Below are 11,823 nucleotides of genomic sequence, written 5' to 3' on the forward strand. Positions count from 1 at the left end.
TAATAGTTCTCCCACTTTGGAAATTGTGTGTGTGTGTGTCTCTTTGTACAGAAAGATCTTATTTGGTTCTCCTTCAGGAAAGAGTGGAGTTAAGTGTGTGTTTTCAATCTGTTATTTTAATCTGGAACCCTAATAATTGCTTTTATTAGTTTTTTTATTTTTATCTTACACTAGCAATGAAGATTTCAAATAGTTTACATTTCTTTGGATACAGTTTTCTCTGAAGAAGAAAATGGAATCTTATTAGCTGATGGAAAGGATTAAAATAGTCATGTTTGGTAATTCAAGGAATTCATATATGATAAGAATTACATAAACAAGGATATTAAAGTCCTTAATAAGTTGCTAAAAAGTCTGAGAGTCTATTATTCAATGTACTATTTAAAATAATGACGTGCCAAAAATGTACTTGGAATATTTTTTAAAAAGTAAAAATGTGACAGTAAACTAGTGAAATACAGAAGCATATTTACAGAAAGCAATGTAAAAGAAGTTAATCAGATGAATAACAACCCCAAAAATGTGTTTGTTTTGCAGGCAATAGCCCTTCTGTAGGTGACAAAATTATAATAAATTCTAAAGATTTTGAGACTTGTTCCTTGATTCAGTGCTAATTGGCAATCTAGAAGATCTCTACTCGTACCTGCTAAGTGAAAAAGAACCTGAACTTTCTCTTCTAAATTTGGTACCTGCAAAACTATAAAGCCTAAAGCACACCTCTTATTTAATTCCACGTCAAGTTCAGTGACTCCATTGCTGATAGAAATAAATTGTCCATATCCTCTTGCAGCTTTTAGATAAAAGGTTCCAGAGGCATTCAGAATTATCTGACTTTCTAAACCCCATTAAAAATCCCGAGAGGTAGAGGGGCTCTAATGGTTATCTTATAATAGGTCTAGTATAATCAGCTGTCCAACTATTCATCACTTCCAACAGCAGCCTTACCCTGCTGCTTCCTTGTTTCTAAGATGCTTCTCTGGGGATCAGTCAACCAGGCAGGACAAAGGGATACTGCATGAGCTAGATTCTAGTTTGCAAGTAAACTATCCCACATAGGGCTCAGTGATTTCTAACAGAAGAGCTGATGGGGCTTCTGACAGCCGCAGGCTTTAGCAACTGTCGTATTTGAAGAGGGATCTGGGAGCTCTTGTCTAGAATCTGCCATGTGATCCCATTTAGTTTCAGGACAAGATTGTGAAGCATCAAAGGAGCGTGGCTCATCATGAAGACATTATTTTTAAAGTGGTGTTAATGAGTCACATGGTCTTTCAGTAGGACCCACCAGAACCTCTGCAAACCTATCCATCAGTCCTTTCTTCCCGTGTTGCTGCTGAAGACCTGGCTATCTGGCCAACGATGAGAAATAAACGAAACTTTAGAAGGCCATTTGCCTTTAAGTATCCAATGTATTTTCACGGGATTTTTAAAGGCAAACAGTTTTCATCACTTGAAGAAATATGCTTACTTATATTTTTATAAATATGTAATAATTATACATATTAAGAAGGTACTGTATAATATTTCAACTCATATATACAGTATGCACTGATTATTGTGGTTTATAGTCACTCTCTGTTGCTATTCAGAACAGCAGAACCTATTGTTCACACTAAATTGCACCAAGTCTGCACTGATGAATACATTCAGATCAACTTTTTATCTTTTCTTTTCAGGTTCTAACATAAGAGAAAGCATGCATGTTTATGTGGGTCTGGCTTAATTTACTGGCAGCCTACAGTTTCATCCATTTGACTGCAAATGTCAGGATTCACTTGAAGACATTTTATCCAGATCTACATAGTACTTTGTGCTGTAAAGTGTTTCAAGGTTATGACAGGTGGAGTTTATTCTTAGCAGTCTTTAAACACATTTGACCGGTTTTAAGCTGGCACCATCTGTAATGAAAAAAAATAGAAATAATATATAATATATGCCTTTCAACAAAGTCCTCTTTTCTACTTTTTCCAGGTGAAAGAACTTCACTTAGTTCTTTCTCAGCTTGGACTTTCTTTGGGGATCACTGTAGGTCTCCGTGTGCACAGGAAGCGCTTTGAGAGAGCAGAGCGGAGTGGGAGGTTTGTCTATACCGCTTCCATCACCTCCCGTCGGGACTCTTTCTCTCTTCTCTTAGTTCCTCTTGTGTCCCCAAATGCCCTCAGAGTATTTCTCACTCTCCAAAACCCAACTTTCTTAAGAAATGACCTGTTGAACGGTTGCTGGTGCTTAAACTGAGGAAGAGTTTGGTTCCTTGTAATATTAACTGATGAATAGTAAAGTAACAAAAGGTATTTTTAAAACAGTACGTTATAATCTATTATCATCTTTTGTTTTGATGTTTGGAGTGTCCATTGAAAGCTCTTAGGAACATGTTTTTGTGTCGTTTTGAAATCGGTGCATCAGCTTTTTAAGCACTGCTTTAATTTGTGGCACAACAAAATATTTCAAGCTCACTTTGAACATTTCTTGCCTTAGGCCTGGAATTCACTAATTCTCCAAATTCTCTTGATGAGGCAGTTAGAAAGAGCTGTGCTGAGCTCTTGAATATACATATTACTTTTGAAGTGTCACTGCTTCTAGACTCTTGCAGATGACAGGAGGAAATGCATGTTTTTAAAATCATAAATTCATACATGTAAGTGCAATTCCAATTTAATGCTAAAGCAGTCTCTTGCTTTCCTTCATTCCATTTTGAATCTCTCTTTTCCACAGTGATACCTCTAATTCTGCACAAATTTGAGTACTTGCATTTATTTTTAACACTACAAAACAATATAACCTGTAACACATACATAATTTTGACTGCTACAGCAACATGACCACTGCCAATGTCTACTTTAGGTCAGTTTAGAGTTTTGTAACAAAATATTATAAACTACATAGCTTAAAAGCAGCAAAATGTATTTCTTATACCTGTAGAGTCTGGGTAGCCTGAGACTGATACAGATTGACTGTGGGGGGAGCCCTGTTTTCTGAGTCTTTGATGCCTCCTAAGCAGTAGGAAAAAGCCAGCGCTCACTTGTCTTTTGAAAAGGGCACAAATCCCTGTTTTGGGGGGGTCACCTTCTTGACCTAATCAGTTTCCAAATGATCTCCATCTTAATACTATCAACTTGGGTGTTAGCATTTCAGCATATGAATTTTAGGGGACAGATCACAAACAACCAGATCATGGGAATAGGTAAGCACACTTGAAATTTTTCTGCAGTTTATACTGTGACAATATATGGGAAGGATACAATATTAAATTTCACTTGAATTTTTCTATGTGGCTACATATTCAGTTTGATACACATTGAAATTCTTTTTCATTAAAAACTTCCATGGGGCTGGGATTTAGCTCATTGGCACAAACACCTATCTGGCAGGCTTGAGGTCTTGAGTTTAATCCCCAGTACAAAACAAATAAGCAAAGCAAAAACAAAACAACAACAACCCAAAAACTTTTTCCATAGTTACTGATTTTATATTATATTTGAGTATATAAAGAATTAATGTGACTTAAACATTTAAAAATAACATTCAGAAGATTGCTACCTCTTTTCTCTTTTTTATACAATGTTCCCACCAATATTATATAAATTTGCAATCTATATTTATTTTTTCAAAAGATATATATGTGTATATATAATACAATATTACATTGTTTAACTATATGTGATTTCTAATGTGTTTTAATGTCTCATAAAATCAGTTCTAGAGCTTTTCCAAATATTCTGTATGCCTCCTTTTACATATAAAATTGCATAAAATTTTCTGGATTCAGGACATAAAAATCTGGCATTTTATTTTAATTCCATTAAATTCATGTAAAACTTTGGACAATTGTCATTTTATGATACTGAATCTTCTCTCTCTCTCTCTCTCTCTCTCTCTCTCTCTCTCTCATTTGTTCTTTTTTTATTTTTGTGTTTTTGAGACAGGGTCTCCCTATGCAGTTCAGGTTGGCCTTGAGCTCACTTTGTAGCCCAGGCTGGTCTCAAACTCACAACTATCATCCTGCCTCAGCCTCCCTAGTGCCGGGATTACAGGCATGCACCACCATGCCCGGCTTATATACTGAATCTTCCTAACCAATAATAAATTATGTGTTCTTGTAACTTTGAGAAAGATTTTATATTTTTATGTAAGTTTTGCATATTCTTAATTATTAATATTTTTTCTTTTGATACTGTAAATGGGCTTTTCTTCAATGATAATTTCTAATTACTGTTATACAAGTGGAGTCTCTTATATAACAATGAATTAAGTTACGTTATTTTCAGGAAAATAGATGGAACTGGAGATCATCATGTGAAGTGAAACAAACCAGACACAGAAAGCCAAATATTCCATGTTTCTCTCATCTGTAGAACTAGAAAACAAATAAAATTTAAAAATTAAACAAAAGAACTCACAGGAAAATGGGGACAATTAAAGAAGAAGAGGTTAGGGGTAGAAGAATAGGGATAAATGGGAGAAAATTATCGAAGCCTGTTACAGGAGTATATGAATATGCCAAAACAAAACTCACAATCTACATAAATAATATTCACTATCAAAAAACAAGTGGAGTCTGAGCATGGTGACACATACCTGTAATCCCAGCAGTCTGGGGGAATGAGGCAGGAGGGTCACGATTCTGAGTCCAGCATGGGAGAATTTAAGAACTTAGCAACAGTGTCACAAAGTAAAAATTTTAAAAGGGCTAGAGGTATAGGACAGTACAATGAGCCTGGGCTACAATAAATAAATGAAATATTTTACTTTTGGTATTTAAACAACATTTAGTTCTAATTTAGTGAATTTTTATTTGATCTACTTATTAGTGATTCTCTGAGTTCTGTTATAGTGTCTTCAAAAATAATTTAATTTTTCATTTACAATCCTTTTTACTCTCATTGTCTATTCCTATTGGATTATGTTGGTTAACAAGTCTAAAAATAGTGCTAAGTAGGACTGACAATAGAGTTATACAGTGACAACAAGAAAAAAATTCATTTCTTATTGTTTTCATTCACTTAGCATATTTTGCCCATCGTTTTATTTTTAGGCTTTCTGAGTTACTTTGAGGTGACTTCTCTTAAATATAATGTGCCTTTGCTTTGGGAAATTTCCATGTTTTATTAAGTAGGCATCTAAGCTGTTGCTGTTTGATCTTTTGCACTGGTATGTAAGAATGCACTGGAGTCAGGAGATTAACAATTATGTGTAGAACACTTTATCGTAATGCATTCTACTGTTTCTATCTCTAGATAGATGTTATGTGGTTGGTTTTAATTGAATTACTTGAAGGACAGAACACATTTTTTAAATGTTCACATATTGAGGCAAAATAAGTACCTCAAAAGAATGTAAAAATAGATTTAGAATATGTTGTTGTAACTTTTACATTATTATATCAAGGGTTTCTGATAAGGTCAAACCCTAAGGATATAAATATATGAAATTTTTGGGCTCAAGGTTTATACTTCCATATTTCTGGTGTGCTATTGAGCAGATGCTTTAACTTTGTGAAACTCAGTTTTCTTATTTAGAAGTTAAGGATAAAATTAGGTCTGCCAGCCCTCTTTCAGAATTTTTGTAACCAAGAACTTTCCCTCTTCAAAATCCATTTTTCATGTCTTGTTCCCCAACAATATTTTGTTATGCTACTTTTCTCTTTGTTTGTAAATCTCTGATAGTGATTTTCCTTTGCCTTTATGTGTTTAAATAACTATATGATTTTATGAAATTATGTGGTAATCATCTTTGTAATAGTCTGTTATATACCTCTTCTGGACTCCAGTCCTCAAGAGGGAACTACTTGCACTTTTTTTGTTTTTAGGATTTTTCCTTTGTGTGTATATGTGTGTGTGCGCATCTGTGTGTGTGTGTGTGTGTGTGTGTGTGTGTGTATGTGTGTGTGTGTATTTGCCTCCATGCTTTTAAGTAATATAAGTAGCATTTATTGATTTATGAATTTGAGTTTGGAGTTTTCAGTATTTGTAATTCTTGTATGTATAATTTGTATGTCTGTATGTGTTTTATGTGTGTAAATTTAGCCACTATGAAAAGCCTTGATTAAATTCAAGTCAAATGCCATCTTTCCTTTCTTTTCCAACATTCACTAATTATAATATGATTTTTTATCCAGATCTTGGAAACAACCTAAGTACCCAACAACTGGGGAATGAATAAAAAAGTTGTGGTAAAGAATGATCACATTTGAGATATTTATAAATAAATGGATGCAACTTGAGACCATACTCACAAACAAAATAAATCTAACTCACATGTATAAATACCGTATAGTCTTCCTAGTGTAAGAATGGTAAGATTACATAAGAGTTTATGGAAATCATGGTTTCCCATTACATTGCTTTGAAACCTTATAATGTTTCCATTAATTAGTTGGAATGGTTTTATCTTGGGTTGTTTGATTTTATTATCTGTGATGGTATGAACAGCTACTTTGAAGAAAACAAGACATTATAATAGTCAGTGCTAATTTAATATCATATTGTTTTGAAGTCTTACCATACTTTTGTACTCCTGTTTCCACTGATTCTATCATGTAGTATCTTATTGGATTTTATTATGTGTGATAGTATAAACAAATTTTTTATGGACAATGAGATAATATGGTAACCATTGTTTGTTTTCTGTTATTTAGTTCTGAATGCCCTGTAATACTTTCATTCTGTTGAATGGGTTTATATTATTTTGTTTTGTTTGATACTATTATGCATGAAGGTATGCTCAACTATTTCAAGGAAAGAGACATTATGGTACCTACTGTTGTATCAGGTTGTCTTGTGGTGAAATATTGTGTTGCTTAATTTTGTTCTGTTCTGATGTGCTTTGATTTTTCCTCTTCTAAATCTCTTTAAGATAAAAAAGACAAAATAATTAATTATGATTTTTGTCTCTTCAAACTTGTAACTTTAAATTCTCAATTCTTTCAAAATCTTTCATTTCTATTTTCTGAGTTTTATGCTCATCCAACTCTTCATTCTCTCCTCATTCCTCCTCTTCTCTTTCCTCTTTACCTTCTCTACTTTTGAAGGGTCTACATGGCATGCATGTTGTTATGGTTGATGTTATTTACATTTTTTTCTGTAACCTTAATTCATTCATAGAAAAATTGTAGGCAAAGATTCACTTTAATGGATGCACTCCATCATGCAATACTTAAATTACTGTTTCACTTTTATATTGATAATGTTCTCCAACTATATTATCTTTCCTAGGGTCTGATAGCATCATCGTTGTGCTCTTTAAAGGCTCATGTCTCAGAATCAAGGCTAAATAGATTCCATTGACTTGAAATCTTTCTATCTTAATTAATTTTTGGAACATGAAAATATTTTTTCATTTCTCTTTTGTTACTCATAAAAGTAAAAGAAAAATCTTCATAGAATTCAAGAATCAAATAGAGTTGGAATGAGCCAGAGAGAGGGGAAGGGATCAGAGGTGAGAGTGACCCTTCCAGGTTCCTGCTTCAGTGACCTTCAGTGAGCAGGTCCCATCTCCTAACAGCATATTAGGCTGTACAATCATCAATTTGTCGATGAGGTTAGCACCTGTAAGATTTAATCATTTTTCTAAAGCTCTACCTCATGAACTCTGTGGGAAACATTTTAATCTAAATGGTACCAGTTATTAATTGGCTTTACTTCATTCTTGGTGATTTTTTTAAAGAAAGTTTACTTTCTCTTCCAATTTGGACCAAAGATAATATACCAAAATAGTTATACCTATTTTTAAAATAGTAAGACATCCCTGTTTCAGAAGGCAACTATTATTATAGTACCATTTGTAAGTCGGTGTTAAAATTAGTTATATTATTTTATACACAGATGTCATATAGGATATTGTGACAATGGTGTTTTCTTCCATCATAATATTTGAGAAACACTGATCATTTAGACCAACCAAGCAGTGCAGTATTCTTTACAATGGTTTATGTGAATTTAGCCTAACCATTTCACTGATACCTTCAGTAATTTATACTTTGAACTGTTATCATAATCCTTGGACAAATTTGTTACCAAATCATTTTGATGCTTCCAAGATCAAAATCAATAATAAAATATTAAAATTAACTTTTTTGTCTTCTATGTTAGTGTTACCATTTCATCTCTTATTTCTCATTTCCTTTTCACGGAGTAAACGTCTTCACATATTAACAAAAACAGAAACCAGGGATGACAAAATCTTTCCAAGTCCTTGTATTTCTGAAATACTTACTGAACACTTAATGGGTAGTTGGCTAGATATAGAATTATAGATTCTGGCCCAGACTCTGAAGGTCATATTCTGTCATTTTTAAAAAGTACGTATTGTACCTGATCCTCTTAACGGATATTGCTTGTGTCCTTGCTAGACAAGCTGATGCTAGTATCACGCTCATCCTCTTACTGATGAGATGGCTCAATGGGCCCTCTCAATGTCACTGTTTTCATTTTGAAATATTTTCATATATTACTTATTGGACAATTCCCTTCCTTATGTTTTCTTGCTTTTAGGCTTACGAATGGCTGAATGTTGGAGCGGTGCCCTATTTTTCAGGGTGTTATGTTGCTCCATATTTTTACTTTCATCAAATTTTCCTTCCCACGCAGAGAAATGTCTTTCACATAGTCGTCACTGTTTCCTATTGAATTTTTCCGTTCATTAGTTCTAATTGATAAGCACTGATTATCATTACTTCTAATTGACTAGCATTATTCATTTTCTCATTGTTCCCTTCATATCTCATTTTATTCTTGTTATATGAATAAAACATCTTAATGCTCATGTTACTTGGGTTTTTGGTTTCCGTCACTGGTTTTTATTATTTTTGTTGTTTTCTTTCATGTTGCAGCCTTTTCTGGAAGCCTGTTGCTTTTTAAATGAGTGAGATAAAAGGGCGTCTGAACCACCTGGACAAATGGGGAGGGCCTGAGCTTGTCTAGTCGCTTTCCTAGAGCTTGGTTGGGAACTGAGGACCTCCACGTACCTAAACGTGTGCACTGCACCCATGCTGCCCATGCTTGCTGGCCTGCTCCCATCCGGGCAATGCATACAAATTATCCAAGAAAAATTCAACTTTTCATTGTTTTTATTTTACCTATCATTAATGCCTCATCATCTTACATTTTTCTGCCATTATTATCAGTTTTGGATAATTAAGCATCTGTTTACCCTTCTGTGAGGGCTGCAAAAAATACAAAATAGTTTACAATTTGCCAACTCTTTTGCGAAGATAGTCATTATTTCTTTTTCCTTTTATATCCTATTTCTCACTCTTTCCATATCTGACTTATTCAGGCTCTGAGTTCATAACCTCCACTGAAATTTTTGCTTAGGTTTTCATGGGCTGTAGATCCTACTCTTCTAATGTTAAATACTTTCCTATCAGCAGTCAAACGTCCTAGAAATGTGCTAGAATCTTTCACTCGGTGATAGGGTCCCTCCTGATTACTTCTAAAGCTGCTTTGTACTCTTTAAGCTCTCAGGAGGGAAGAGAGATTATAGTGTACTTAATTTGCCATCTTTAATGAGTATTCTCATTGCTTGTAGAATAAAATACCAAAAGGCCCTTCTTCTCATCAGAGAGCTGGACAGAATCCACATCAGCTTTCTCTCCTGGAGGGATCTTGCATCTGTGCTGGTCTGGTCACAGTTCTCTGAATAGTTTCTGCAGGCTGTCACACTTCTCTTTATGCTTTTTGTTCAGCCTGGTATGTTCTCTTCAGGATCTTTGTTCAATCAAACCTTTTTCATCTTTCTTCCACATAGACTGTTTTCTTCTCATCGAAATAATTATACCTCATTCAGTGTCCCTACAATGTTCTGGGAGGTATTCCACAGTATGGCATAAGCATTTCTCTGTATCATAAAATAACATTTTCAAAATTATTTGTAAAACTCCCTAGTGTGTTATTATGTAGCTCATAATTTTAAACATAAGAATTTTCACACTGTTTTGTACCTGGGTTGTTTTTTCATTTTCTTTTCAAGAAACTGGAGGTACAATTTATCTTAACATTTAATTTTCATGTCTCTGATTTAAAGGGTATAAACATTTTAAATGTTCTTGCTTCATATTTCCAAACTTTTGCTCAGAAGATATTTATTAATTAACATTTTTTCCTGAGTTTATTCTATTACACTTTCACTAATCCAAAATCTTATAGATTAAAATGTTGTACCAATTTGACAAACTTAAAGGTGTTATTATAGTGCTTTATGTGTAACTCTTTTTATTGTCAGATACATTGAGTCTTTTTTCATTGATTATTCACTCATTTTAAAGAAATTACCACTTCTTTTGTCGTTTTTTCTATTTTATTGAGGGCCTCAGAACTCTCTATTAGAATCTACAAGAGTCCTGAGGCTTAAGTGAGGAAGAACACGAAACAAAGACCAAGGACTATGGGGATCAGTTCCATCCTTCAGCATCGACAATGACAGTAATTAAACACATAGGCTCTCACTATGCTGTAATAAACACAGATCTTTGTGTATCACTTTGGTATGAAGACTTCATCTTCTTAGTATATACACAGAAGAGGAGTCACTGGATCTTAGGGTAGTTCTATTCTTACTGTCTCTAAGGAATCTGCATAGTGGCTGTACTGACTTACATTCTCACCAACAATATGGAAAAGCATGGTCCCTCCATCTTTGCAGCATTTGCTATCGTTTTGCTTCAGAGGATGGCCATTCTTACTGGGCTGAGATGATATCTCATTTAAATTGTACTTCTCTGACAAGCAGTGAAATTGAACATCTTTTCATGTATTGGTTGGCCATTTGTCTTCATTTGAGTGATATCTGTTTACTTTTAATTGAATTGTTCACTTTTAATTGAATTGCTTGCTTATTTAGTGCTCATCTTTTATATGTCATCATATATTGTGAATATCAATCTTTATAGGATGTATAGTCTATAAGTAATTTCTTCCACTTGTGTCTAAATACTGTTGGTTGATTTGCTGTCTAGATTTACAGTACATCTGTTGATTTACTTCTTAGGCTGGTGCAATTTGTCTATTTTTACTTTTTCCTGTGACTTTGAATTCTTATCTAAAAATAATTACTGCCCATATAAATATCTTGAGCATTTCTCCTGTATTTTCTTGAAGTAATTTCATAGTTTCAATTTAAGATTTAGGTCCTTGATCCATTTTGAGTTGACTGCTGAGTGTGGAAGACAAAAGGATATAGATTCTTTCTTCCATATATTCATTTCCAGTTTTGCTAGCACTATTGTTGAACAGACTGTCTTTTCCCACGTGTGTACATGGCGCTTTCATAAAAATTATGAATATGCCTGAGTGTGGTGCCACACATTTGTAATCCCACCACCCAGAAGACTGAGGTAAGAGGATTGTAATGCGTTCAAGGCTAGTCTGAACTATACACTAAGATCCTGTCTCAAAAAACAAACAAACAAACAAAAAAAGATGAACATGAATTAATTCCTGGGTTTTCTGTTCTAATCCATTGGTCTATGAATCTATATATATCAGCTTCAGGTGGTTTAAGTAATCAGAGCTTTGCAATGTGTTGTGAAGTCAGGTATAGCTATTCTGTGTCTTTTGTGATTCCAGATGAATTTTAGGGGTTTTTTATTTCTATTTCTGGCAACCTCATCAAATCTATAGGTTGCTTTGGCCAGCACGGGCAAACCAAAACACAGAAATGAATCTAGATACTCAGCAATAAATTAATGGATAAAAAATTAGCAATTTATATAAATCAACACTACTCAGCCATAAAAGAAATGAAACTTGGTCATTTGCAAGGCATGAATGCAACTACAGTAGAAAAATTATGTTTACTGAAGCAAACTAGACACAAAGACAAATATCACAG

The sequence above is a fragment of the Cavia porcellus genome, unplaced genomic scaffold, assembly GCF_034190915.1.
Source record: "Cavia porcellus strain 051 isolate PalLab524CR breed Dunkin Hartley unplaced genomic scaffold, mCavPor4.1 scaffold_21, whole genome shotgun sequence".
In the NCBI taxonomy this organism is placed as follows: domain Eukaryota; kingdom Metazoa; phylum Chordata; class Mammalia; order Rodentia; family Caviidae; genus Cavia; species Cavia porcellus.